At 42.1% G+C, this 6356-nt stretch overlaps 1 long non-coding RNA gene across 1 annotated transcript; it reads left to right on the top strand.

Annotated features, from left to right (window-relative positions):
- Nucleotides 1-4090: 4090 nt before the first annotated feature.
- LOC134935675 (uncharacterized) lies at nt 4091-5879 on the top strand. Its single transcript, XR_010180334.1, has 2 exons — nt 4091-4187; nt 5213-5879. It is a non-coding gene; the product is annotated as an uncharacterized LOC134935675 (long non-coding RNA).
- The last annotated feature ends 477 nt before the right edge of the window (nt 5880-6356 follow it).

Below are 6356 nucleotides of genomic sequence, written 5' to 3'. Positions count from 1 at the left end.
TGGACGGACTGCCTGCCGAGTGCCGACACAGAGGTAGCCACAGCCGTGAACTACCGCACTGTACACTGGTTGATAAAGAGATAGTAGTATACTCGTAACAACTAGTATGACGACGGTATAAAGAACGAAAAAAAAACCACGGTTAGGTGGTATATATTATAATACAATTATGGATGGACGGACTGCCTGCCGAGTTCCGACACAGAGGTAGCCACAGCCGTGAACTACCGCACTGTACACTGGTTGATAAAGAGATAGTAGTATACTCGTAACAACTAGTATGACGACGGTATAAAGAACGAAAAAAAAACCACGGTTAGGTGGTATATATTATAATACAATTATGGATGGACGGACTGCCTGCCGAGTTCCGACACAGAGGTAGCCACAGCCGTGAACTACCGCACTGTACACTGGTTGATAAAGAGATAGTAGTATACTCGTAACAACTAGTATGACTATGACGACGGTATAAAGAAAGAGAAAAAAAACCACGGTTAGGTGGTATATAATACAATTATGGATGGACGGACTGCCTGCCGAGTGCCGACACAGAGGTAGCCACAGCCGTGAACTACCGCACTGTACTGTGTCTGCTGCTAATATAGACTGGTTGATAAAGAGATAGTATACAATACTACTAATATACTGGTGGTCAGGCACTGGTCACCACTAGTCACACTGGCAGTGGCACTCCTGCAGCAAAAGTGTGCACTGTTTAATTTTAATATAATATTATTTATCATGTACTCCTGGCTCCTGCTATAACAACCTGCAGTGCTCCCCAGTCTCCCCCACAATTATAAGCTTTATATACAATACATTGATGTGCAGCACACTGGGCTGAGCAGTGCACACAGACTGAGTCACTGTGTGACTGTGTATCGTTTTTTTCAGGCAGAGAACGGATATATTAAATAAAACAAACAACTGCACTGTCTCTGGTGGTCACTGGTCACTGTGGTCGTCAGTCACTAAACTCTGTCTGCACTCTGCACTCTCTTCTAATCTACAGTATCACAGCAATCTCTCTCTCTCTCTCTCTTCTAAATCTAATCTAAATGGAGAGGACGCCAGCCACGTCCTCTCCCTATCAATCTCAATGCACGTGTGAAAATGGCGGCGACGCGCGGCTCCTTATATAGAATCCGAGTCTCGCGAGAATCCGACAGCGTCATGATGACGTTCGGGCGCGCTCGGGTTAACCGAGCAAGGCGGGAAGATCCGAGTCGCTCGGACCCGTGAAAAAAAAAGTGAAGTTCGTGCGGGTTCGGATTCAAAGAAACCGAACCCGCTCATCTCTACTTGTCACTCCGAAGACTTCCTGGCCTCGTAGAACCCACTTCTGTAAACTGCAGTTTATTCAGCTGGCCATCTGCATAGAAACGTGATAGAGAGACTGGAACCCAGCTTGCGGCAGTGTTAGGATCGCAGATACATGCAGGAGGTGTCTCTTCTACTGAGAAGTCTCCTTCATGTCCCTCCTTCAGAATGGATGAAAATACAATGATGCTTGCATGCAGAATTGAATTGTCGACCATTTCTGAATCAGGATCAGAGCCGGCCATAGGCATAGGCAAACTAGGCAATTGCCTAGGGCATTTGATATGCCTAGGGGCATCAGCAGCTTCTGCTGATTAAAATGATATGCGGCACGCCTATATTCTGTGAGTAGCATTTCATATGCAGATACAGCCACAGTCCCACACAGTATATAGGCATGCTGCATATCATTTTAATCAGCAGAAGCTGCTTGTGCATTCTAGCCACATAGCAATGCAAATAAGATGCATTTTCATTAAAAAAAAGGTGCCTGACGTTAGCATTGAGGCAAGATTTATGAGGACACATCTGTATCCAAGCAGAGGCAGAGGTCACAGTGTTAGTAGCAGTGTGAGTGCAGTGTGCATGTGAGTGAGTTGGTTGTGCAGTAGTGTTCAGAATATGTGTAAGGAGCATTATGTGTGTCATGTAAAAATGCATTAATAATGTGCAATATATGTGTAAGGGGCAATATGTGTGTCATTATGTGTATAAGGGCATTAATAATGTGCGGCATATGTGTAACAGGGTACTACTGTATGTGTGTCATTATGTGTAAAGGGGCACTAATAATGTGCAGCAAATGTGTAGGTGGCACTATGTGTGTCATTATGTGTATAAGGGCATTAATAATGTGTGGCATATGTTTAATGGACATTATGTGTAAAAGGGCATTAATAATGGTTGTCATAATGTGTAAGGAGCATTATGTTTATAAGGACATTAATAAGGTGTATCTTACTAATGTGTGGCATTATGTGTATAAGCTGCTCTACTATGTGGCGTTGCATATAGAAATGGCACTATTGTGTCGTCTAATGTGAATAAAGAGCAATAGGGTATGGTGTAATGTGAATAACGAGCAATTCAGCGTGATGTAATGTGAATAAGAGGCTCTACTGTGAGGAGTAATGTTTATAAGGTAAAGTGATACTACTGTGGGATGTAATATGAATTATGGAAACTATCACATGATCAAATGTGAATAAAGTTGCAGTACTGTGTGGCATAATTGCAATTGGGGTTACTATTGTGTGGCCATGCCCCTTGCCAGCAAAAATACACCCCTTTTTGGTCTGTGCGCCAAATGTGCGATCTGTTCCTATTTAAAATATAGGGGTACAAACACCAAAATAAGGACTGCTATGGGGTGAGGGGTGATGGTGCTGGGAAAGAGGTGCAAGGTCGGAGGCGGAACCAGCGGTGGTGCTAGGGGGCACCAGACAAAATCTTGCCTAGGGCATCATATTGGTTAGGGCCGGCTCTGATCAGGATGATAGATAAGCAAGGCTTGGATATTTTAACACAATATTGTATTAGTCCACTTTTAAATCCTGCATCTAAGGTACTTTCACACACATTTCTAGTTGTAAGGATGCAGCTTACTTTTTATAATGTAATAATATGTCATTACCTTCCCTTAGCGCTAGTATTTTACAGCACATGCATTGTTTTTGTCTTTCATCATAAAATAAAAATGTATTTTACCTATTCTGAGACAAAGCTACAGACTGTAATGAGGTGTGACTAATGGATAATGATTTATACTGTATCTAACCCTATTTACTGTGGTCACAGTATTATTGCACAAATATATTTATGCTGATGCAGAGTGAGACCAACATCATCTTGTGTAGAGACGGGATGGAGGAGGGCTGAGGCATTCTGATATATGCCATGTATGGAAGCTGAGATCTGAATGAGGTGCGGGCATTGGGTGGCGTGGCCAAATCCAGGAGACATATCCACGCCCCCTCTGAAAGTGCAAGTGCGCTGCATAAGGGAACATTTGTAATTAGCTACACCTCCCCCCCCTCCCATGTCACTTATGCCAAGTAAAGCAAGGTTGTGTCCATAATATGGTTGTGAACAGAAGCAGACACAGAGACGCATGCAGGCACGACGACAGGAGTGTCATAGGGGACACTCGTACCAGACCCTAAGAATCTGGCACAGAAAAATGGGTCCAGCCCTTCACTATGAGAGAGGCACCGCAGCAGGCAGCAACAGCAGGGGAGCAGCTAGCATGAAGTAACACCACTTTCCATAGCTTCACTCAGAGCCTAACAGGGAAGGGAGAGAGATGTTGTGTTGAGTCTTATGGCCAATATGATGTTTAACTAACAGAATCCTAATACTTCTGAAGGAGGTCAGTGCCATAAGCAGTGTTTTATCCTTAATTGAGGTTATTACGGATACACTGTGACATTAAAAAACAATGAAAGCACAGTGAAAATTGGGTTTATACAAAGTCACACATAATCAAAGATTAATACGGAAACCCTGCCATAAAATAATAACTCATATTTTAATGTGAATGTAATAACTTTAAATAAGGTGTGATATCATATTTCCCTTATGTCAGTCACGCAAAAGACAGGTGCCTCAGACCAGTGGCCAGTGTAGTGGAGTCTGTGAGGTCATGCTGTGATGTCATAATGGGACTCAAACCAGAAAGAACCAGTGCTGGCTGGCCTGGTGGGGTCTGTGAGGTCATGCTGTGATGTCATAATGGTATCAACTGCCTATATCTCGGGTTGGTTGCTGCCTCTCTCATTCTCCTTCAATACCTGGAGACAGACAGCTCACCGGCAGCTCACCGGCAGGAGTAGAAACAACTGGCAGGAGAAACACACTTGGCTGAGGTTAGTAACTGGACAAAGACAAGGGCAGCTTAGTTAGATGTGGCAGCAGACTTAGGGGCCCATTTATCAGCTTTTCAAACCTGTTGTGTATGTGCTCCAGCCAATCAGCTCCAAACTCATGTGTTTAAAAATGACCATTGGGAGCTGATTGGCAGGAGCAACAATTGTCATACGGAATGAGTTTTAAACAGCTAAAAATCGTTGATAAATGGGCAACAGGAATCAGAGGGGAATAGAAATGATCACTTTAATGATTTAATAAGACAGAAAATATGATACAGATACAACACATTAAACTGGAAATAAATACATAGAAAATGAAATTATGTCATAGCTGGTGCTTATTTAAATAATACTATCATATGTTTTATTTAAAATGTTTTATATTATACATGTGTATGTTAATTTATTATAGTGGTCACTGAGGTTTTCCATGATGGTTTCATCTTCTGCCACTGAAGCCAAACTAAGGAGCTATTTATGTTCTGAGAAGTCCTCACCGTTCTCCTGGTTTCCTTATTACACACTGAGCCATAGAGTACATCAGTAATACATGGCTACCATTAATTATTAGTAATCTAGGGGAGATCTCTCATCCCTTCTAATGATGGGAGGTGTTGCCTATAGCAACAATCCGATGTTAACTACTGTATCATTACATGGAGTATACTAGATAAATAATAGCTATAAGATAATTGGTTGCTATGGGCAACAGCTCCATTTATACTCTTTAGAAGGTTTGATAAGTCTGAAAATATTAGGGAAGGCTGAAAGTAGGTTTATGTCGGACACCGCAGATGATTTTACAATTTCCAACAATGAAAGTGTTCTCAGCTTACATAAGTATAATAGTAACCGGTGAAATGGACTGTCCAGAAAGGCCATTATACAGCTTACAGTTTCAGGTTCTAGTTGATCTTATATATGAATGTATATACTTAAATACTGTAGTTGATGTTACTTACAATTGTAAATGCATTGCAAGGTATCTAACACTGTCTACTCTTCATCTTTCTCCACATCAGCACTATGGCCCCGAGATGGATGATCACACTGTGGGAGTCGATAACTGCCTGCTGTCCATGCAGAAGATACCGGAGCTGGAATGCACAGAGAAGAGATGCCCACTTGCCTCGCCATACCAGGCTTGAGGAAGAAATGCCTCCAACCAAGCCAGTGGGTTATGATCACTCTGATGGCAGTTTATCCAAAAAACTATCTCCCAGTGAGAAGAACAAGGATCGCCAGATAAAAGTCCTCGATCTCATTAACAAACAGTTAGTCGAGGAAAACAACTTGTTAGCGGCAGAAAACACCTTATTAAAACTCAAGGTTGAAATGCTTAAAGACACGCTAACGAAGGTCATAGAGCTGTTGTAGGCCCATGTGTAACTCCGCCGCTGTTACGGAGGCTCACCCAGTAACCATGGATTCTGATCTTTATGCACTCACCTATTAGAGCAGGGGGAAATGGGCACTGAGAGGTTTCTGCAATCTTCTAATCGAAAAGGAGCGACCTTTCTTTTTTGAAGTCTGCAGAAATCTGTCAGTGTGTATTTTCCACCTTTTCTCACCTTCTCTAATAGGTAAGTACATAAAAACAGTGATCCATGGCCAACATCTACTGGTTACAGCTTACTGTGGTTATATCTGGTAGTTAATCTTTACATCAATAAAGAGCCAGAGCAAAAATATTGTCTTCAGTGCATTATTGTCTCTATTTAATGTATTTGTAGTGAGAAATATATCTTATGTCTAGCTAAATATATAACTATGATAATTATTTATAATATGAAAACATATTCATATTATCAGGGAAAACAATTCCATTATCACCAGTAAGGGGTGGGTGTAAGTCCCGATACTAATAGTGACTGTGGATGGAGATACTCAGCGGCACGTCCTTCTGTGTGAAGACAAACAGATAACCGGCATAGATGGCGGATATTCGCATTAGCAGACAACAGTAAACAGGCTGCTGCGGTTGCACAAAGCAGCGTCTGCCAATGTGTCCTTAGTGTTTCTATTAGTGTTTCACACCTTACACACTTAGAACTATTTTATCTCCTTATATGCTTCTATTTACATATTATTTTAAGTTGGGATGCTGGTGGTCAGCATACCGACGCTGGGATCCCGGCCGCCAGAATGCCGGCAGGGGGCCGAGGG

The sequence above is a fragment of the Pseudophryne corroboree genome, chromosome 6 (assembly GCF_028390025.1).
Source record: "Pseudophryne corroboree isolate aPseCor3 chromosome 6, aPseCor3.hap2, whole genome shotgun sequence".
NCBI classification, from domain to species: domain Eukaryota; kingdom Metazoa; phylum Chordata; class Amphibia; order Anura; family Myobatrachidae; genus Pseudophryne; species Pseudophryne corroboree.
Note: the sequence above shows the minus strand (reverse complement) of the source record. Positions and strands in the feature narration are given on the sequence as shown.